Below are 24864 nucleotides of genomic sequence, written 5' to 3'. Positions count from 1 at the left end.
CAGCTAGCTGAATTAGAACAATCATGGAATCGTCACATTATCTACCTATACAGCTAGCTGGACTGGAACAATCACGGAATCATCATCTAATCTACTTATACAGCTAGCTGGATTAGAACAATCATGGAATTGTTATATTATCTACCTATACAGTTAGCTGGATTAGAACAATCACGGAGTTGTGTTGTTTTATAACTACGCAGTTAGCTGGATTAGAACAATCATGGAATTGTTATATTATTTACCTTTGCAGATAGCTGGATAAGAACAATCATGGAGTTGTGTTGTTATATACCTATACAGCTAGCTGGATTAGAACAATAATGGAATTGTTACATTATCTACCTACGCAGTTAGCTGGATTAGAACAATCATGGAATTGTTACATTATCTACCTACGCAGTTAGCTGGATTAGAACAATCATGGAACTTATACAGCCATGAATGTATTTTTTAAATAATTTTTCAAACAGTAACGTACAACATAGAAGCAAATGTAGCAGGGAAGCAAAGTAGGTAGAGATTGAAAGAATCAATGACAATAGAAACAATTAAAAAAACAACAATAATTTGAATTTAACAAATTTAATAAACAAAATATACAAATGCCTTATGGCTGCTATGATTTTTATGGGATCTACATACATTCTTTTCGAATAATGAACAGGTAAAATTTACAGATAATTTTATTTGTTTTATGAAAGGAATTATGAAAGGATTCCTATTGGAATATAACATCAAGAATATAAATGTCTTCAGTGGTACTATTAAAACCTGCACAAAACTGATGTTGAAAATGTTAGATATAATCCATAGAGTCACATATGTGTATACAAAATCCTCCTTGGTACCATGTCCTCTTGTATTTCAATAATTGTCAGTTAATAAGTCCTCCCAAATATCATGAGGTCACTGCTGCTTGTGTCCACATCACAGGATCAAGTTCATTGACATCACTAGCTACTCCATGTTTCTACAGGAAAAGAAACAAGATTTAATTCACATTTTAATCTACTTTAATACTTAACGATCTGCAAAAAGGTGATATCTTCACAACTTATTCGTGTAAACAATCTAAAAGTAATATAAGGGTATATCTCATTTTGTTTTTATCTTTTATTTTTTCATTATAATTTCAATAATGATACGTTTCATGCTTGTCTGTTGATAGGTGTTGTGTCTATCGTTGGTATGTTGGTCGGTAGGTGTCATGTCTGTTGTGTGTATGTCAGTCAGTAGGTGTCGTGTCTGTCATTGGTAAGTTGGTCGGTAGGTGTCGTGTAAGTTGACGGTAAGTCAGTCGGTAGGCATCGTGTGCGTCGTTGGTCAGTTGGTCGGTAAGCGTCATGTCAGTCGTCGGTCAGTAGGCGTGGTGTCTGTTGTCAGTCAGTCGGTTGGTAGGCGTCGTATCTGTCATGGATCAGTCGGTCAGTTGACGTCGTGTCCGTAGTTGGCCATTCGGTCGGTAAACGTAGTGTCTCGTCATGGATCAGTCGGTCGGTAAGCGTCGTGTCCGTCGTGGGTCAGTTGGTCAGTAGGCGTCATGTCCGTAGTCGGTCAGTCGATCGGTAGGCGTTGTGTCCGTCGTGGGTCAGTCGGTTGGTAGGTGTTGTGTCTGTCATGGGTCAGTCGCTCGGTAGTCGTCGAGTCTGTCGTCGGTAAGTCGGTCGGTAGGCGTCGAGTCTGTCGTCGGTCAGTCGGTCGGTAGGCGCTGAGTCTGTCGTCGGTCAGTCGGTAGGTAGGCGTCGTGTCCGTAGTTTATAAGTCGGTCAGTAGGCGTTGTGTCCGTAGTCAGTCAGTTGGTCGGTAGGTGTCGTGTCCGTAGTCGGCCAGTCAGTTGGTAAGCGTAGTGTCCATCATGGATCAGTTGGTCAGTAGGCGTCGTGTCCGTAGTCAGTCAGTCGGTCGGTAGGCGTCGTGTCCATAGTCAGTCAGTTGGTCGGTAGGCGTCGTGTCTGTCGCCGGTAATTTGGTCGGTAGAAGTCGTGTCCGTTGTGAGTCAGTCGGTCGGTAGGCGTCATGTCCGTGGTCGGTCGGTGGGCATCGAGTCTGTCGTCGGTCAGTCGGTCGGTGTCGGGTCTGTCATCCGTCAGTCGGTCGGTAAGCGTCTCGTCTGTCATTGGTCAGTCAGTCGGTAGCGTCGCATCTGTTGTCAGTCAGTCGGTCAGTAGGTGTCAGGTCTGTCGTCGGTCAGTCGGTCGGTAGGCGTCGCTTCTGTAGTCTGTGAGTTGGTCGGTAGGCATCGAGTCTGTCGTCTGTCAGTCGGTCAGTAGGCGTTGCGTCTGTTGTCGGTCAGTCGGTTGGTAGGCGTCTTGTCCGTTGTGGATCAGTCTGTCAGTAGGCGTCATGTCCCTCGGTCCATTTGTAGGCGTCGTGTCTGACGTCGGTCAGTCAGTCGGTAGGCGTCATGTCCTTCGATTAGTCGGTTAGTAGGTGTCGTGTCTGTCGTCGGTCTGTTGGTCGGTAGGCGTCGCGTCTGTCGTCGGTCAGTCGGTTGGTAGGCGTCGCGTCTGTCGTCGGTCAGTCGGTTAGTAGGCGTTGAGTCTGTTGTCGGTCAGTAGGCGTTGAGTCAGTTGTCGGTCGGTATGCATCGCGTCTGTCGTCGGTCAGTCGGTCGGTAGGCGTCGTGTCTGTCGTCGTCAGTCGTTAGGCGTCGAGTCAATAGTCGGTCAGTCGGTCAGTAGGCGTCACGTCTGTCGTTGGTCAGTCGGTTGGTGTCGGGTCTGTCCATCAGTCGGTCGGTAGGCGTCGCGTCCATAGTCTGTCAGTCGGTCAGTAGGCGTTAAGTCCGTAGTCGGTCAGTCGGTCGGTATGGCATCGAGTCAGTCATTGGTCATTCGGACCGTAGGCATCTGTCGGTGTCATGTCAGTCCTCTGTATGTAGGTCTGTAGGTGTCGTGTCAGTTTTCGGAACATAGGTCGGTTGGTGTCGTTTTTAAAGTATTATGATCTTCAGTATAACGTTGATGATAGTTTTGTCGTAGGATATTACTTGTTTTACCTTAATAAACAATGACTCTCCTAGTCTTTCAAATAAATGATGGTTAGACTAAATGAGAGAACAGAAATGTTAGTCAAGTGGAAATGGATAGTGGGTGCATGCTGCATACTTACGATAGTCTGTCTTGTGTCTGGCACTTGAAAAATTAACGCGTTTTGAATACACATAACATACACACATTTCCATTCTCTTATTCCATAGATTTCAAAATACAATGAAAATCGAATAAAATCAAAGCAATTGACAATATATACTTACAATGATACTGGGTTTTTTTGGCAATCTTCTCTTTTTCTCTTCATTTTGATGAAAGAAGAATGGGCAGGGGTGGGGCTGGGGGAAAGTGATAGTCAAAATAAAGAATGAAATATGTACATCTTCAGGCATTTTTCTCTAAATACAATAAATAAAATGGGTAATTTTATATTGATTTAATGGATCAGAAGTCCATGATAATGCATTGATGAAAATTCTAAAACAAATTGTAGTTATATGGAATGATCTCCTTTTTTAAGTTTCCATACAGATTACAATATATTAAAAAATGTTAAATGTAAAATCTATTTAAGTAAATACAAACAGATGTACATGTTTCTTGGGGCAGTGGGGACATGCAGGCAAACTTACTCAGACTTTCTTCCTGTTTTTTTCAATCAGTTTCCTAGTTCTATAATCTGTAATTCAAAAGAAAATGAAATAAGGTCATTTACTGTTACAGAGTAATGTAACGGGTAGTAACAGGCAACAACAGAAAGTAAGAGTGAAAGTAGAGTATCAATTAGTAACAGTTGATAAATAAATGTCACTGAAAATGCAGTAACAAGTGGGAAATATATGAACTCAGCTGAAAGTGGAGTTACAAGTAGCAGCAGGTATAAAAGAGGAAAGTAACTGAAAGTGGAGTAACAAGTAGTTACATGCAATACAGGAAAGTTATGAAGTTAAGGAACAAGTAGTAAAGACAAAGGAAATGACCTGAAAGTGGAGCAATTAGTTAGAGGTAATAAAAGGAAAATAACTGAAAGCTAAGGAACAAATAGTAACATTCATTAAAGGGAAACACTGAAAGTAGAGTAACAAGTAGTAACAGGCAACAAAGTAATGTGACTGACAATTAAGTAAGTAATACCATGTGATCAATGAAAGTAACAGAAAGTAAGGTAACAAGTAGTAACAGGCAGTAAAGAAAAGTTACTAAAAGTTACAAGTAGCAACAGGCAAAAAGGGAATTAACATAAAGCTTAAAGTGGAGTAACAAGTATTAACCGCCAATAAAGGAAAGTAGTGCAAAAACTTCTGACAACAATAAATGAAAGCAATGTAACTGGAAATAGTAACAACCAGTAACAGGCAAGAAAGGAAAGTAACAATTAATATAGTAACAAAGAGTAACAATCAATAATAGGAGGAACTGAAAGACAAGTAACAAGTAGTGCCAGCCAAGAAAGAGAAGTAACTGAAAGAGGAGTATCAAGTAGTTACAGCAAAGTAACAAAATTAAGAAACAAAGTAGTACAGACAATAAAGGAAATAACCTAAAGTGTAGAGTAAAGTTTTTACAGCAATAAAGATATGTAAAGTAGCTGAAACGAATCACAAGTAGTAACAGGCAATAAATGAAAGAAACACTGAACGTTGAGTAACAAATAGAAACAGTCAATAAATGGGAGTAAAATGGAGCAACAAGTAGTAACATGATATACAGGAAAATAATAAAGTTAACAAACAAGTGGTACAGGCAATAAAGAAAAGTAACACAAACAACTCAAGTTACAATTACTGACAGTGATAAGGAAAGTTACTGAATGTATGGTAACACGTCTTTTCATATTAGAGAAGTTAAGTAACTGGAAAGAGTGGCAAATACTTATATGCAATAAAGGAAAGCAACTAAAAGTAAAGTAACAAGTAGTAACAAACAATGATAGGAAGAATTGAAAATCAAGTAATTAGTAGTAACTGGAAATGGATTAACAAGTAGTAACAAGCTATACAGAGAAATAACAAAGTAAAGTAACAAGTAGTAACAAGCAATGATAGGAAAGCAACTAAAAGTAAAGTAACAAGTAGTAACAAGCAATGATAGGAAGAACTGAAAATCAAGTAATTAGTAGTAACAAAATACAGAGAAATAACAAAGTAAAGTAACAAGTAGTAACAAGCAATAATAGGAAGAACTGAAAATCAAGTAATTAGTAGTAACTGTATTAACAAAATAGTATTAACAAAGTAAGTAACAAGTAATAATAGGAAGAACAGTAATTAGTAGTAACTGGAAATGTATTAACAAGTATTAAAAGCAATAACAAAGTTAAGTAACAAGTGGTAACAAGCAATAATAGGAAGAACTGAAAATCAAATAACTAGTTGTAACTGAAAATAGATTAACAAGTAGTGACATGCAATAATATGAAAAATTGATAATCAAGTAACTACTAGTAACTGAAAATGTATTAACAAGTAGTAACATGCAATACAGGGAAATAACAAAGTTAAGGAACAAGTAGTACATGCAATTAGGAAAGTAACTGAGTGTGGATCAACTAGTAGTAACAGGCAAAAAGGGTAAATAGTTCTTACAGAATTAAGAGAAAAACGAAACTGGAAAGAAAAACAATTATTAAAAGGCAATAAAAGGAGCGCAAGCGAAGGGGAAAATTAGTAGTAACAAGCAATATAGGAAAGTATCAGAAAGCTAAGTAACAGGAAGTAACGGGCAATAAAGGGAAGTGAATGAAAGTCGACGAGTAGCAACAAGCAATAATGGATTATTCCTAAAAAATTAGAGTAACAAGTTCTTACAGTAATAAAGAGAAACAAAGTAACTGGAAAGAGTAACAAGCAGTAACAGGCGATAAAAGGAAGGTAACTAAAAGTAAAGTAAGTAAAAATGAGCAATAATAGGAACAACTGAAAGTTCAGTATCAAGTAGTGACAGGCAATATAGAGAAGAACCTGAAAGGGGAGTATCAAGTAGTAAAATGTGATACAGGAAAGTAACAAAGTTCACAAGTAGTACAGATAGTAAAGGAAATAAGCTGAAAGTAGAGTAAAAAAAAGTTTTTACAGCAATAAAGAAATGCAAAGTAACTGGAAAGAATAACAAGTAGTAACAGCCACTAAATGAAAGAAACACTAAAAGTTGAGTAACAAGTAGTAGTAATCAATAAAGGGGAGTAACTGAAAGTGGAGCGACAAGTAGTAACATGATATACAGGAAAATTAACAAAGTTAACCAACAAGTAGTGACAGACAATCGGGAAAGTATCTGAAAAAAAGTAACAAGTAGGAACAAGTACTAGCAGTAACTAAAAATGTAAGTGGAAACAGAGAAACAAGTAGTAAATGGCAATGAAAGGAAAGCAACCGAAGGGGAGAAATTAGTAATAAGAAGAAATCATCATCATTAAAAATGGAAGAGTCATAGAATATCAATGACTGAAAGTAGATTACAAGGGAAGTAACTCTAATCCTTCAATGTTGTTTTACTAGGCACTTGCCTTATACAAATGTAATTTGTAGTATTTGTATTTGTAATTTTGTTAGTACAGTAAGTTTTTAGCAAAATAAAATAATCTCAATAAATCAATACAGTCTTCTTCATAAAATAATGTTTAAGATAAAGAAAAATATATGCAACTTACTTCCTTCAAGTCCAGTATACTAAGCTTTGTATTCCCTGTTCACTCTATCGATGTGGTTACTAAGGTCCTGTATCAAAATAAAAAAAAATAACTATATATCACAAGAAATTCATAATTAAAAGAAATAGAACACATTTCAACATGCAATATGGTGAAACTTTAAACAACACTTAAAAATTTGGTCAGATGTATTTGTTCTGTATATAAAAAAACAAGGAGAAGTAGCTCTGTTGTAACAAACTTCAATATTTTAACTGATGACGTCTGCAGCACTTACAAATACGGACACTTAATAACAAATATATTTGTAGTCCTATCAAGCAAGGAATTTATTTCATAACAGTATTTCTTAAGTTCCTTTTTAGAAACATGACAAACTTCAATATTTATATTTATTGGGTAAGACAAGCAGTTATTTCTGAACCTTTTCTCAATAACGGATCCTAATTTGATGAATTTCAATGAAAAAGATAACATAAAAAATACAGAACTTGGGCTACTTCATTATATACTTTTTAAAAATCATAAGCAGGGGAGTTAACACATTTTCATGCTTCTTAAAATATAAAAATTAACACTTACTTCACTTCTCAGGGTGTTGATTTGCTTTAAGTGAGAAACATACTACTGAGTCCGTGACGTCTCTTCTGTCCCTAACCAGTTTCCCCAGGCCCGTTGAGCGTGCCCCAGGGTACTGCCGGCCAGAGACCCTGGATTCGTCGTGGGTTGTCGTCAGTAGTCTGCTCATCGCCCTCTATCATCAGCATCAAATCACTCTGTCCACATGGTCCCTTTGTTCTGTATTAAAACAATGGAAATATTTTACAAGGGGTGACAACTCAATATCCTTACCAAAACTATACATATACATAAGTATATATTACATATATTAAGATATAAAGGTTGGATTCAGTATTGTGAAACATATTGAAATAAGATTTTTCGGTTTTCTGCATCTGTATTTTTCATATCTATATTTGATTTTTGCATTCTGTCGAAACTAACACCACACAAACTACACTCACCTCAGGTAACAGAATACCTACTCGGTATATAGATATATAATATACGTTTGTGTATATAACAAAGGAATGGACACGGTTTAAATTCTGGACACAATATAGTTCTTTATATTAAGCAATATATTTGGCTAAATATGCGATACCAATATAATCTATATATATGGTGAAAATAAAGAGACAGTTACAGAGTACATGTTTGTAACTAAAAGAACACAAAGACTTCAAATTGTAATCCGCACTTGATGTATCACATATGTGTGTGTGAGAGTGTGCTTGGAGAAATTATGAGTAGATGTCACCGATTTTCACTAATCGTCCCAGTTACATGTTATATGTATGGTATACACAATATGTCGACTGAAACATTTTAAAACTAGTTTCAACCTCGTCGTGCTTCTTTGTGCTTCTTTCAATTTGGTATGTCTGTAAAAAATCTGTCTACACATCTTTCCCAGTCCGTCAGTGAGTCTTGTTTGTACATAACAAAATACCTATGATTTATCAATCTACATTGTAGATTAATAATTTGAATAAGTCATTATAAAGCATACTGCACTGTTGTCACATTGGTATAATAACAGATCCCCACCCCAACGCTAACCCCTGCCCCATCCCTCTCCTCACTCCTCCTATGACACTTAGCTAATCATTATAAATTTAATTATCATGTCTAATAAGCCACTAGTCACTGTTTGGTTAGATATATTTTATGACGCATTATTATACATTAAAAAGATACATGAACATGAATGTATATTCTATAATGTCTTTAGATATCTTTAACATTACGACTTCTGTGTGTTCATGATATATAGATATGATAGGATATGGAAAGGATATATATATCTAATATATTTAAATGTTGGAATTCTGTGTGATTGTAGTTTGATTGAATTATTCTTAACAAAAACCGTTTTCATTTTCTAGTTTTCCAAAAAGTTTTCAGACGACCTTTCCAGTAGATGCCATTCAGTGACGATTTACACGTATCGAGAAATAGAAGTTTGTCGACTAATACATTTAAATCAGTGATATAAGACACCGATTTGAGCAAGAGACTTGTAACAAATATCCTCGAAATGTTGTATACATTACCAAGTACATGTGGTGTTTTATAGTTACTGTAACTGGTATAAAAATGCCGACAGTTGTTTCAATCGCCACACAATCTGTCAATTTAAAGAGCGTGCCAGCAGGAAGCTTCAGATGAAATGTATCTCCAACCGATATTCTCTTTCTCCTCCTTCACTCCCTTGTTCCCGTCATTCTTCCTCCCTTTTCCCGTTGTTTGGTTCGATTGTACCGGTAACGATTTATACTTAGCTCAAAAATTGTACAACGTCTCTGTCGCCGATACAATTTGTTTACATCACGTCGTACGAATCATGCTTTACTCAGAACACCTGCCAGAATTCAGCACGTGCACAGTAACACACCTGTCAAACCTGTCCAATATCCATCACGTGCTTCTCAGCAGAAACGTACGCGTGTTACATACGTCTCTGCTCTCAACAAAACGCAAAATATGTAATAATAACTCGTGAATAACATAGCTGAGCATAAAACCATGGAAAAATGGATTTCTAATGCGGTATCACTTTCCGTCCCTCCATCCATCCGTCTGTCCCATTTCTAGAACAGGTCTTGCTTTCAGTGCAACAACGGAGGTGGTGGCATCAATCGTGCCCCCGACATTCCATATCCAAATCTATCGGATCTACAGTGGTGATAAGGACCGTGAATGTCCGGTCATTTTTGGCGAGAGGCTCTGAATATCAACGTTCATAAAGGAGATGTATGACTCTAAAAACGGAAATTTCTTTAGAGAACGTAGATAGAGGGAACTGGGGTCATATTCACTTGAAAATATTTTCAAATACATTGCAATTACCATATTAGGAACTACAGAGAAAAGAATAGGAGTATGTTGTAAGTTTATATGCATGTGACGATGAAAAGATGATGATATCGAACTGCTGATACCCAGTATGAACGAAAAAAAAATATAACACAATAACACTTATGGCTGCGCGAAAGCAGAAAAGAAGATTTGAAAATTGTATTGTGAAGACGTGTATATGCAAAATAAACCGAAACGTGAACTGAGTGAAATAACATCAGCCATGAAAAGCACTGGGAATTATAACCAGAAGGATTGGAAGGGGACAAATATAAGTTGAAGAGAGGCGTTATTGGGTGTCTGGAGGATTATTATGGAATTGTTGACCCAACCCATCCTTCTTACTACCCATTTACTATTTAACATTTGATGTTAGATCAATTACTGATTAAATGACTTCAAAATCCGGATATAAACTATTTTGAAAATTTGTATTTTGTTTATTCTTAATTATAGGTACATGCATTTTATATAGAAAGATAACTTGATAGCAGTGAGACTTATATATTTTCCCGCTATTTTTCCCGCCAAGAAATACAGCATCTAAAAAAATGGCAAAGAGGTACCGAATGGGAAATTACCCATGATTCCTAGACAGTCGGTTTACGGTGAAGTGATAGTCCATGATACGTATTATAAGGAATTTTCCAAGTTTGGCCTCATTTTGTTCAGATTTACACCAGGATCACGAAAATATACCATATGTAATTGTGGGGAACTAGAAAATTCCCCACAAACTGAACGAACCCCATAACGTTGGTCCTAAGACTGCTGAGAGTTCCCCACAACGTAGCGTATGCTACCCCCCCCCCCCCCCCCCCCCCACCACCCCCCCTCTCTCTCTCTCTCTCTCTCTCTCTCTCTCTATATATATATATATATATATGTGTGTGTGTGTGTTTTTTTTTATATATATTAATTACATTTTTGTTACACAAACCATAGCAACAAAACTAAACTAACATCCCAGTTACTTTTGGTTGTTTGGTAACCACCTTCTTCCAAAAATGTTTGATATGTATTGGTCTGTAAAAAATATGTCCAGCGCTTGAGTGAATTTACTTAAGGATGTACTGGTACTTCTGAGAATTGCCAGCAAATAAAATGCGAACAGAATAATTAAGGAGGTTTTCGAATAATTATTTGCCACGTGAAGCGTTCAGCGAAAAAAGGGACTTCTGTACTGACACAGATTTTTCCTAGTCACTAGTCAACATCGTAACTACATGACAGACCTGAATGATGTGCTTGTAATTCAGGAAAGTCATTGAAATCTTGAATTTTGATCCATTCATCAAAATTCAAGATTTCAATGACTTTCCTGATTTACAAGCACATCATTCAGGTCTGTCCTGTAGTTACGATCTAATGTCCGTGGTAGATCAGAATTTAGCTTGTGTATATATAATACTGCATGTAATTATAATATCAAATGTCGCTAAAATAGTCTCATATATACCAAATGAAAATCGTGTAAAGGGCACGATTTTGCATAACAACATACTCGATGACGAGGCAGGTAACTTACATAGAATGAACGATAAATTAAATGAATCATTTAATGATAATACGACAATTTAACAAATAATGAAATTAATGACATTGTAAATTTAATTAGTGAATTGTTCAAGGGCTCCGCTAAACAAGTTTTTGGTAGCAATAATACAGAAAACGGAGCTAGAGATGAGATATTAAAGCCTTGGTTTAAATAGGGAATGTCACTTACTTAGGGTAGAATTTAATCAAACCGAGGGCAGATTCCACAAAGTGAATAATTGTATGAATAAAACTAACCTCAACAGAGAAATACTGCTAGAATGGATTAAAAAAAACTGGAATATATTTAATAAATGTGACGGTTCTGTGAAGAAAGATAATGCTGATATATGCATGAAAGAATTATACCAATACTCTAAGGACCTGAAAAAGTCTACTCAAATGTTGACGAACTTTGAACTGGAAAAACCCTATTTATATATATGTATATTTGATGATTTCTTGAATGGTGAATTTACAACATATGAAATTAAGTTTTCTTTACTTAGCTTGAAAAACATTAAAGCATCTGGTATAGATCAAATCCTAAATGAATATCTTAAAAGTATCATGGATATATATATATTTACAAATTTATCAAAATAATTTAATCTTATTCCGAGTACCGCGTTATACCAGATGCATGGAAGATGGCATTGTAAAACCAGTATATAAAAAAGGCGATCCCAAGGCTCCGGATAATTATAGATCACTTTGTTGTCGTGCCTTAGTAAAGTGTTCACCTCGTTTATTTATGATAAAATTTCTGATGAGTTTGACCTGAATAGCTGGGTTTATAAAAGGTCATTCTACAACAGACAATATTTTCGTATTGTACTCCCTAATCTCAATATATTTTTCACAAGGAAAGAAATATTGTACTTTCATCGATTTTATTAAGGCATTCGATTCTGTGTGGAGAGACGATATGTGGTTAAAAAACCTTCTAAAATGCAAAATTGATGGATTTTCCCCATTATTTTTAAGTTATACGACAATGCCAAATCATGTGTTAAAAATAGATGTGAACAGTCGGATTTGTTCGATTGTAAGATCATTTATCGCCATTTAGGTTTTCATTTTTTATAAAAATGATTTAGAAACGTATCTTTGTGAGAAAAATGTAACTTGTCTTGAAACAAAAGATAAACTTTGTGTTGACGAGATTGAAATGTACCTAAAACTTTACGTTATCTTATATGCTAATGATACCGTTCTGGTATCAGAAATACCAGATGGTTTACAATTAGCATAAGATGGATTTGAGCAATACTGTAATGCTTGGAAGTTAACGATTAACTCAAGAAAAACTAAAGTTGTCATTTTCTCATGAATGGCATTTACAATAACTCTCCATTTTACACTATGTAACATAGAATTAGAAATACTTGAAGGGAATACCTATCTAGGTAGTTTATTTAGCTTTAAATGTAGCTTTTTTAAAGCAAGGAAAAAGGTTGTTGAACAAGCACAGAGGGTCCCATTTTCAGTTTTCTGCATCTATATTTTTGATATCTATATTTCAGTGATTTTATCGATTCTACTTGCATTCTGTCGAATCTAACACCACACAAACTACACTCAGCTCAGGTAACAGAATCAGAACTCTCACTTTCCCGTTAGCCGCGATGGAAACCGATGCAACAAATTATTGACAGGTCAGATTTCATTCATCCCAAAAGAACCGAATAATGTTTACACTTATTTTCCTTCAAAATACGCTCAAAATGCAGGAAATGGAGGCAAAATTTTCTGGGAGAGGACCCCGAAACCCCTCACCAAGACTTCGCGCCTTCGGCGCTCGCGACTCACGGCTTCGCCGGCGGTGCCAGATTTTTGCCCCCCCCCCCAACTTTAGATCCTGGCTACGCCACTGCCTCTAATAAGTTATAAAGTATTATCTATAAGTTAATGTATACGTTACAAGAAAATGGAACCATGTCATTTAAATGGATCACAAAAGTTTAATTAATTTTTTTTCCAAACTGGCCTTCATCATGTCTGGTACTATCAATCTACATGTTCTGAAGATTAAATTAAGACACTGGTGACAAATAGACTGAAGGATCAATATTTAATAATACAGAAATGGTTCGATGATATTCTTAACTCCCATAGAGGGTAGACATATTCCATTTTTAAGACAAAATTTGAACAAGAAAAATATTTAATCAAGCTTAATACTTAAGGTAGGAAAAATATGTATAATTTCGTTCTTCAAGTTTGCATTTACCTGTAGAAACTGGAAGATGGTTAAGTATTCCTCGTCAAGAGAGAACCCGTACTTTATGTAATTCCGACATTGGAGATGAATTTCACTATTCAAAATATATGAGAGAAATATATACCAAAATATTATTTCATTTTTTCAAGTAAAATTAGAATGCATGGTTTGTTTGATATGTTCAATGTACAAATATTCACAAAAATTGTAGATTTATAGAAAAAAATTATTATTGAGTCAATTTCTGAACCGGGCTGTGCTCCTTCTCCATGTAAATATGCAGAAGTGAATTATCATAAAATGTTGTAATTTTGTCACGTGACATGTATCATATTAACTATATATATGTGACCTCTTGTTACACACGTAAGTGTGTTAGCGTGATTGAATAAAACTTTGAAACCTTGCAAATGACAACTGTGAGATTGGTCTCGGTAAACTAACACAAAAACAAACCTCAGATGAGTTTCCATTGTTTCCTATCCTTGTATGATACTTCTCTGTACATGGGCTTCGACTTAGTTATACTTACTAACCAATTACACAGAATCCGGAACTTGAATATTAATTTGGCTCATATTTCTTAGGATTCTAACATTTTTCAATTTTTAAAAGGGAACATCAACATAAACAAAATGTGATGCTTTAATAAAAATTGACATTCATAAACAGATCTATATTGAGAGACGTCTCCTTATCTACGCTTTAAAAAAGTTATTATAAGAAAAATCCATCTGGCAATCCTGTGTACCTACTGTGTTTTCCAACTGATAGTGTTAAAATCGGTTGTTGTATCTTAACTGTTTATTCGCTATATTTTGCTATACTGAATAATCTAAGTAAGTATGATAGAGCTAACCGATCGAAAAGTCAATGTATATTTCTTAACACATTTTTTTGTAACTTAAGGTTTTAAAATGTGCAATTAGGAAATTTCCCGACGCGTTAATTTGCAGATGTGAGTGAAAATGTTTACTAACATCCACATACACGTTCGCGAGCACCTGCATTTTGTGAAATTACAAGAGACCATATTTCAGATCATATTCACGTGAAGAAAGAAGATCAGTTCACGCAGAGATGTTATGCTGTAATTATAATAAACAAATGATATCCCTGAGCCAACACATTCACTACATTTAGAGTATACACAATACCTTAGTAATTACAATGCCTCTGTTAAGATCGCCGCAAGGCTGAATTCACCCTCCATAGTACCTGTAATATATTGGTGTCTGAATCAGTGACTGATACACCACATACCATGTCGACATTGCCAAGTTATCATAACCAATCTGCCATGTAATAGTCATGGTATTCCAATCAATTCAGTCACCATTCTGTCGTTCAGATCTGCCTTCATCTGGCAGTCTCCCGCTGTTCCCACGATCTCTGTTTCCTCGATCTTTCCCTTTCCGATTCGCCTGATCGAATGAAATTGACAAACTTGTGCCTTTTTGTCGCCTTTGCTGGTTTCTTCTTAAACACTTCCAGTGTTGCTGCCAGCGAAGATACCACTTTGTCGTGAAGTCAGGTGTATCGCCCATCCCTCAGAGGCATTGGGCAGCATGATATGACATGTTCCAGGTTCGCTACTCTTTGGCACATGGCACACTTCGGATCTTCACTGAGACCCCATGTAGAAAGGTTCGTTGGGCTTAGCAGCACGTCATACACAGATCTCAGAATAAATCTGACGCGTTGCTCCTCCATGATCCAGATGCTATTCCATGAGAGATTCCTCTCTCGAACCCCCTGTCAGTTCAGTCAACTCCCCTGTTTCTATAAGATGCAGTCTTTACCATTCTCTGTTCCTCTTCCATTGTCATCATCTCTTTCTGCATCAACCCTCTGCGTTGGTCTGTAAGCGATTTCAAAGGAATATTCAGCTTTGTACCTCCTCCATGCAAGCCGATGCTACTGAATCACCTTGGTACTCCCATCCATCTGCTTAGAAAACTTGTGGCACCACACGTTCCATCTTCTCAACTGCGTACAAAAGTACATCATATAACAGAACTGACCATAGTATCCGTGAAGCACACAATGGTGGTAAATCCATGCCTTGAATTTTCCAGGTACCCCGCTCCTGTCTAGCATTGTCATCAATCACTTTGCTTGTTCGAACATGGCTACTACATTCTCTCTATCAGCTAGCGAACTGTCAAATCGCTTTCCAGGCACATGGTCGGTTGGAATCGTCTCGCCTAAAATCATGAACTGATCATCCCTCAGTTTTCGTTTCTTCATAACCAAGCTTCTGCATTACGATGGCTTGAATCTCTTACGTGCCCATGCGATCATTGTCTCCAGCCCCAAAATGTCCATTTCGCCTTCATCACTGTCTTGGTTGCTATCGTCATATCATCCATAAAGGCCTGAGTTGGTTGTAGTCATATATCTGAGGCCATGTAGGGCCCTCTACTCGTCTTCTTGAGACTTCACCATCAAATTTAATATAGCTGAGAAATGCACTTACAGAAACAATTGCATGCAAATGGGGTACAGGCTTTGATAATATTTAGATATCTAATTTTTACGATGTTAGCATAATTATTCAATAATGTGCATCTGAAAAAAAAACTGAAAAATATTGGCCATGTGTATTGTATATATTTTACATTTCTCACAAATACAAACAGAATGTGCTCAATATTAGGAGAGCTCTCCGCTCTATATTATCGGAAAGGTCCTAAGATCGAATGCCCATTTGCCATTGTTGTTTTGCTTTGTTTGTTTGCTTATTTGTTTGTTTTCTTAAGGAAAGTATACTACGTGTGATATTGAATATTTCACGATAACAGCGAAAGTATTCATTAATGTAGAAAAAATAACCATGTTTTAAATACATATTACATGTCATCTAGTTTACCAACTTTCAGGTAGATGTCAAGTTGGCATCCTTAGACGCACCTGACGAAAACAGACGCACGTGTCCGATTCTCGTCTTGTGCGTCTGAATTTCGTCCCGGTAGTCCCGGTGCGTCTAGGTATGCCTAGTTTACATTCACCATCGTGGGCCATGCCTGTGGTATCGTTATTTATTACGTCGCCAAATTGATATAATTTGGTGAGTAGTGCTTTACAGGAAATTCATAAAGATGAGAGGTGTCCCATTTTTATGTTAGTAGTCGTACTACTACTATTTGCAAGAGTTCTGAAGCTCGCCAGTAACTGTTGATGGCGTTGCGTTATATCACATTTACTGCCAACCAGTAGAAGACTATAAAGGGTATAAAGTCGACAACCAGTTAGAACTTTTAAGGCTTGTTTGATTTTAATTGTGGCCACTGTATCCTGTAATTGGATATCTTGTCAAAATTTATAATTTCATAATAAGCTGGAATAAACCCGTATAATTTCAAAGTAAATTAGTAACAGTGACATTATATTTTTTGAGAGATTATTCTTCCGATAGTTTCAACAGAGACGTCTCTGGTTTCAATAATCTGAATTTAACATCCACCTGCCTACTATAAAAAAAACAAGAGCAGAAAATAATGTGAATGTACAGCAGTACGCCTGGCAACGCCACTGGTCATATTACAACAAGTGTTCATTTTTTTCGATTCATTTAGGCCGGGACTTTTTCATATGTTCATGAGCCGGAATGCGTCTCCGTTCAGAGCCTCAGAACGATACCACCGGATATTCAAAAGAGAGATCTATATTTCATATCCGGTTGCACATGCGCACTACCTATACCGAATGTCAATTTTGTTTGGATTGATTAGAGCGGTCCACATTATCCCGAGCTTACTAAGATTTTCGGTCATTCTCTTGACGGTAAGTAACCTTTGTTTGTATTGATACTCTTCTGTGATGAGCACTCTATTTGATACGACATATGAATCGAGAATTTCCTCCATTTTCCCCCGAAAACCATGTCAACATGATACTACATGAGATGCTGTGGTCTGGCCCAATACACAGTGTATTGGAAGCTGCAGACACTACGCTATTGACATAGGTTTCACGTGTTAGGTTGTGATTTGTTTGCTTACTTACCAGCAATTGTGGCACCGGATGTGCTCTTCTAATGAAGTATACGTACTCTGTTATGTGCCAATACGAAAATGGATTGGCTATCGTCTGCCTAATATAATCAACATTAATAGCACGATGCCCCTGTGAAATGACACTGTCCCAGGAGGAAGATACTGAATAAACTCAACGCAAAACATGGAACATTTGGGACACAGAACACATGTTATAACAGAGCAGGGAAAAATCACGTTCCTGTCAAGCACCCTGACAGGAATCAAACTCGGGTCTTTGGCTTGACAAACCGTGACAGTAATGTATTCCAGATGAGCCATAGATGCTTCATCATAACACCTTACAGAAAATGTTACTGCACTAGGATAGCCACCTTTTGTTTCTTAATAGCCTACAAAGAAATCTATAAATAAAAATATTCTGTCAGCAATAAAGATAGTGATTAGATTTTAAGGGATTTTTCTCCAATAGGGAAGTTTGCATTCAACATGCTTATCAAAAATTACACTCAGTTTTAAGTTTTAAATGTTTGATAGAGTCAAAATGTATCATTAATATTTCAAGACAATAAACAGTTTTGTACCAAGTAAAATTGATAAATATTTGAAATTGTTTTCTTTTCTTTACCATGAAAATTTCATTAAAATGCAAAAAAAAAAAAAAAAAACCAAAAAAAACCCGCCACAACCCATGTTTGCATCTTACGGCTTTAACATATTCTGCCTACAGTATCAGCAATTAAAGATTAGTTTTGGTAAAACGGGCTGTTTAGAACTTAAGCAAATATTTTGTCCTGTCAAGCTCTATATGTTTGAATTTTAATGCTGTAAGTACATGGCATACACTTTCTTCTCAGTCCTCTAAAAACACATGCAGATGTATCCATTATAAAATGCTGTTTTACATTATCTCTCTCACCATTACCGACAGATAAGCCAGCAAGGTAAAATGCAGACAGATTGCATGGCCAAAACTAGTCATAGACTTATTGATTTATTATCGTGTTTCTCTGTATCAGAATGAATCTAGTAAAGTATTTTAATTTTGTGGTCTGACCTGACCTTTCAGAGGGAAATGTTGGTTCATGACCAGTTTAAACAAGGGTAACATCAAAACAAGAGTCGGTCAATGTTCATTACCTATGCTTGCATTATATTTCGGGCATTTTTCCACTCAAACATGAATCATGAAAGATATACACAAATGATTAATCTACTTTTTATTGGTAACCAAACTTGTTCACTGCTTATACATAATTCTTGCAGCTGCAACTGGCTGCTGGTGTTGACACTGTGAAAAGTTTTTATTCCAGAAAAAAACAGACATTGTCTAGTTTCAATCTCTAAACTTCACTTCAAAACTTTTATGTTATATTGTTAGTCATATGACCTGGAGTGTTTCTTCTGTTGACGTATGTGTGTGCTGTATGCAAACTTTCCATTCAGATATCTTTTTTATAACTGAAAGGCACACGGTGTTGCTATCAGGCCTGTAGCATACTGAGATGATAGGCTAATTATTTTCTTTCAAATGAATGACTTTGACCCACGTTCATGGTTGCAAGGGTCAAAGGTGTTGAAATCTTTAAACAATGTCATCTCAATAACAAAATGGCCTAGGGTATTGATATAAGGCCTGTATCATGCTTGGATGAAGGGATACCATGTTTGTTCCAATCTATTAACTCGACCCAATTTTAAGCACAAGGGTTAAATGTGTTAAAATCTTTAAATAACTACTTCTTAGTATTCATAAAACTCAGAGTGCTGATATTCCTCATGTAGCATGCTGAATAACTGGCTACTAAGTTTGTTAACATGAATGACCTTTACCTATTTTAAGTTTATGAGGGTCAAATGCCTTAAATCTTCAAACATTTTCTTCTTGATAACCAAAAGGTCCATTCTATTGATATTGGTTCTGTAACTAAATTGGATAATGAGTTATCAAACTATTCAAATGAATGACCTTCACTCACATTCAAGGTCACTGATGTCAACTGCACTTAGAATTTGTTCTTTCAACAGGCAATAGGTCCTTGGTCATGATAATTGCAGATGAGTAGCATATATTGAAGATAGGATTTCGTGATTGCAAAAATTGAATACCAGACAGATTAGTTACTTTGGTTAGAATACTGGTAATAAATGGGTTGTCTTGGGATTATCGGATGAGTTGGCATTACCAGTCAAAGATTGTATTAGTTTACACATGCAGACATTTATTTTGATATATACAGTTTTTTACTGTTGAAGACATGCTGTACAAGAGTCAACAGTGTTTGTAGCCTAATATTGAAATATTAATAACTCTAGGTTAATAACTCAGTGATGGAATTTAGATTTAGGCTCAATGTGGAAAATTGTCAAATAGACCAATGGACTATACAAGAGGGTATATACTATTACAGTTTGTGTATTTATAAAGTTCCACATCTGATAGCATTGTTCCAGCAACATGATTTCTTCAGGAATTTTCTCACAGACACTTCCTGGTTAAATACTACCTTGTTGAAGTATTTTTTGATTGGCAGCTAAAGTTTAAAAAGATCAATTAGCGATTTGACAAACCAATCAGTATTGTAACAGTTCAAAGATGGTTGCTTTGTGGTGGCAAAGCAATCAGCTTAGTGCAAACATATTCCTAGAGTATACACTGATGGTCTGTGATCAAACTTCAACTTCCTGGTTTCTCCCTACCTACTTTCTGCAACACTCTTAGTTACCATATCTATCTGACTTAGAATGAAAGCTCCTATGAGGATAGAAACAAATGTACATGATAGGCTAACTGCTTTGTTCCAATGCCATTTGGGTTTCCTTACTAGTTCATTAATAAGTTTAAAAATCTCTATATAGGTATAGAGACAGTTTGTATAGTTCTATTATCCCCAGCTTACTAAAAAATTTCCCTGCAAAGTATAGTGTGGCTAGAATTTAAACTATCCTCCACTTCATTGTTAAGTGTATAGATCCAGGCAGAGATGAGGAGATGTGACATACTGTACATGCAGTCTGTCACCATTGTCGCAGAGCTAAGTAGAGAGATGTCACAGCTTAGGCCATTCTAACAAGCCATACATGTTCCACCCTTGTCCCATGATAACCTCTGGTATATTGTGACAATCATTACAAAGCTGTAAGCCGTGACATACAAATCTGTCTAAATAATTGCTTCATGATGTCCCCGAGCCCAGGATACATATATTAGTCACCAGTTTGTGGCATCAATCAATTTGTGATGTAAGCTCAAATCAACTTCGCTTCATGCCTTACACCAGTGGAAATAATCAATAGCCAATTGTTGGAGATTTATCAGTATCCATGCTGATAATATATTGGTATATAACAGGCAAACCTGACTAGGTTAATGCTTTAGCCCATCAATATTGGAAAAAAGAAGTAAGATCCCATCAGTATGGTCTGGAACCAAAGCTGGCAAAGGTGTAGTTTCAATCACTCTAAAATTCAGGGAAATTGAGCCCTTAGGAAACCACGGAACTAACTTTAGATAACCAATTTCGTTTTTGGCAATGTTGAATATTTTGAACAGATACAGGACTTGAAGTTTTATCTTGGGTGGAAATTTCGACCATGCTAGCCATTGAGATGTATAAGTATGGCTGTTTTAACCTTAATTAGTTTTATCAAAAACCAATAGATAGACTTTTTGGTAGTCATAAAGGTTTTATTGGATAGATAGATATGAAGATGTGTTGCCAGTGTTTTCTATCATGATTGTAAGCAGTTTCCTCAATCCTGTTTTAAAATGGTGCCATAACACAAAAATCAAAATGTAAATCTTTCCACATTAACAGCAGTTTTTGGTATTCAAAATTGTGCATCACATCAATGTCAGTTAGGAAACTGGATTTCTTGATAGCATAAACTTGTGGACCTGCTGTTGATTCATAGCTTAATCAAAGTCTTGCATCCTGTAATAGGTCAAGATAAAAAATGGTGGACAGTGTACATGTGGCCCCAGCTTTAAATTGTACACAGATAAACCTACCCAAGATAACGATGCAAATAGGCAGTTGAGGTTGACAGAGGGAATGTAATCAATGTTGCTGATTGAGTTTAAATTTTGTAATACATGTATATTCTTCATAAATTCAGAGTACACAGATACCTAAACATGGTTTGTTTTCCTGTTGGAGAGTTATTTCCCTTGTCTTGGTATTCATCTGTTGTTTTAATGAGGTGCATTGTAATTTGATCCTGGGAAGTATATAAAGTTACATTGGTAGGATGCCAGATCTGGAGTTGGAAGTGAACTGATTTCTAGGTTGAACACTGTTTATACTGTATTCTGTGCATTTGCTTTCTTTTTTTCATTTGATATATCATACACCCTCTGAACTCTCTTTTTATTCTCTTATTCAAATTTTAAAAGAGCGTACTGTGTGATTAAAAAATCTTCATAACAATTTGAATAGTGTATGCTAAGTACAGAAGTCAGAAACAAGTTAAAAATATGTAGTAAACCACAATTTTAGGTTGAAAAGGCACAAATTAAACAAATGTTAATTTATAGTAGTATCAGTTTCAAATTTATCTACAGGTACATCATTACTTATATTTTAACTCCAATGATTTTTTAGCTCTGGTAGATTTCAGTATTCTCTAACCCTTAAAAACTGAAGAATTTAAATTCGATTTTTGAGATTGAAGCCCATATAGCTGACTACAGTCTGTTTATGGATCAGCTGAAGTATCCTTAAGTAGACATGAATCAGTCAGGATTTTGTCTTATTTAGTTAGGAATTCTCCAGCATGTGCTGGAAATCCCTACAGTCTGTCCCCTGCGACTTCCCTGATCTTTTCTATTGTAGCAGTGTCTGACATCTTGTGAAACTCTTAAGTGTCATACATATTGCCAGGTCTAAGGATTAGATGTATACAACCTTGGAATATTCCCCACAGATGTGCCTGCAAATGCAAACTTTGCCTCATGTAGATTATGAAGACTCCAGAGGTTCTAAAACTTTGGAACTGATCACAGTTTTACTTGCTTGATATTGGCCCCATTCAATGTGAAACTTTGACTATACTGGTACCACTTCTTTTCTATGAGGTCATCTGACTTAAAAGGTCAGGACGAGCATCTTGTCTAGTCCATTGTAAGCACTATGTGCCGTACATAAACTTTCCATTCAAACAACTTTTTTCAAAAACCAAAAGCCCAAGGGTGCTAATATTAGGCCTATAGCATACTTGGATGAAGAGCTATGAAATTTGTTCAATCCACTTTCAAGGTGACAGGTCAAATGTATTTGAATCTTCAAATAGCTTTTCAATAATCAAAAGTGTCAGGGTGTTGATATCTGGCCTGTTCTGTTTCCATTCTATGTAGGTGATTATGCAATTGTTTAGGTCACCTAAGACAAAGTCTCATGGTGACCTATTGCGATCACCTTCATCCAGAGTCATGCGTCCATAAACAATTTTACATTTTCCACTTCTTCTCAAAAACTCCTAAACTGATTTCAGTGAAATTTTACAGAAACCTTTCCAGACCTTAAGTTGAAAAAAGATGATGAATTACATGGTCCCCACCCCATGATGGCTTGAGGGGCAGGGTCAAAAGGGTAAAATTTATTCAAATTTACTCAAATTTCAAAAGTCTTCTTCTCAACACCCCGATATGATAGAATCAAATGCTCTTCATGAATGGAATTATCTTAAGGTGGTTTACAAAAATTGTGAGTTTCATGGTCTCAGGGTCTTGCATTTCCCTCTAGGGAGGGGGTAAATTTTACTATAGTTTATATAGGAAAGTTAGAGTTTTGAGTATAATTTGTTTAATTTCCATTGGAAATATTTCAAACTTGGTTAGAATCATGAATGAAGGATGACGGCTAGACGGTATGAATAGATTTCAAAAACCCTCTTCTCAACACCCAGGTATGGTAGAATCAAATGCTCTTCTAGGATGGAAGTGTCTAAGGTACTTTAATTACCAAAAAATTCTCACAATTCTTCCTGGAGAGGAGGTTAACTTTACTATAATTTTATAGCATAACATTGTTTATTTCCCACTGGATATAACTTTGTAAGATTTATTAGTATAGGATGACAGTTTTGATGGTATGCAGGCATTGACTCTGGCTTGCCATCATCAATGTCATAATTTCTTTTTCATGACACTTGAAAGCTACTTAACCTTTAAACTTTATATTCAATATTGCTTATCTCAGATGACGGTCAAGGTCGCTAGGTCTCTTGTTGTATTTAGCGCTGCTTTGATTGTGGTCTCAAACAACCTTGAATAAATAAACAAAGACTATGCAAATGTTTGCCAATAATTCAGTAAAAAATCTTTCTTTCGAATAGTTTTTTGTTTAGTTAAATAATGTCATTAATAATCAATAGTTATACAAATTATCATGATAGTTATTGACTTGGAAATATGCAATCAATCACGGACTTATCAACCTATTGCTATTGAGAGCAAAGCTATTACAATATATTTTTAATTTGACCTATTGTTACAGCACTGATATTTTTGTAGTAGCATGTAAGAGGATCTCAGGTTCGCAGAAATTGACTTTACAAAGTCTTACTTGTAAGTTGTAGAACAGGTGAGCAATTCTGGCCCGATTTGGCCTTTATCATACATATGACTCTATATTCCGATCGCTGTTAATGCCCATAGGGGCTCTTGTATGGATTAGAATTGGTTTTGTCTAAAAACCATGTCTTTTCATCACATATCAAATACCACATACCTGGTACCTTTGTTTCAGGATATGCTGTACTCTACAGCCTGCCAGAATGAGAGAAGTGTTATTAAATTTATAGAAATTAAATTTAATCCTCATTAGTTGTCATAAGATAAATCAAATTTTCAATATTTCAAACACATGTGTATATACAAGTAAACAATGTTAGATATGAAATGAGAAAATATGTTAAAGCTATACCTTAATTCAGATTCTGAAGGATAAATGTATAATTTAATCTATTCTCAAATGCAGCAAATATACAAGATACATACATAGGTAGTATCATTCATGTTTATGCACAAAATAGTGGGAACGCAACCAAGGCAAATTCTGACAAACACTACACTGATAAACCTTATTGTTGACACAGATAATGTAACAATACACAAAAACGCAGATGAAGCATGCATTTAGTATCTACGTAAGTTTCTTCAAAGTTTTACATTTTCTGTACCATTTGAGTTAATTTGTATATGGAGTGGTACAGTAAAAAATTTGACTAAATGTGTAATATTCTTAATTTTGAGTAATTGGGACATAACAATACAAAGGTAATGGGTGATGTGGATGGGCTTTAATTGTGTACTGTTTGTCCTTCTGTCTTAATTTTGTCATCAGTTATTTTGATTTTGTTGAAAAATAACACATAAAAAATAACAAGTTGTAATAGTGCATTGGTTATTGGAAAAGAGATACAATCTGTATTAGTCTATTGTTATTATACATAACCTACCAATTATTGCTTTCTGTTTTAAAAGTTGGTTCCAGTTATATATGATATCAGTGTCTCATTAAAATGCGATGGACCTAA

At 35.8% G+C, this 24864-nt stretch overlaps 1 long non-coding RNA gene across 1 annotated transcript; it reads right to left on the bottom strand.

Moving 5' to 3' along the window:
* Positions 1-779: 779 nt before the first annotated feature.
* On the bottom strand, positions 780-7301 carry LOC132549345 (uncharacterized). Its single transcript, XR_009554177.1, has 4 exons — positions 7228-7301; positions 6646-6712; positions 3629-3675; positions 780-973 (listed from the first exon to the last, which is right to left on the bottom strand). It is a non-coding gene; the product is annotated as an uncharacterized LOC132549345 (long non-coding RNA).
* Between the last annotated feature and the right edge of the window lie 17563 nt (positions 7302-24864).

This window comes from Ylistrum balloti, unplaced genomic scaffold (genome assembly GCF_031769215.1).
Source record: "Ylistrum balloti isolate Yb309-2 unplaced genomic scaffold, AGI_CSIRO_Ybal_v1 Utg370056, whole genome shotgun sequence".
NCBI classification, from domain to species: domain Eukaryota; kingdom Metazoa; phylum Mollusca; class Bivalvia; order Pectinida; family Pectinidae; genus Ylistrum; species Ylistrum balloti.
Note: the sequence above shows the minus strand (reverse complement) of the source record. Positions and strands in the feature narration are given on the sequence as shown.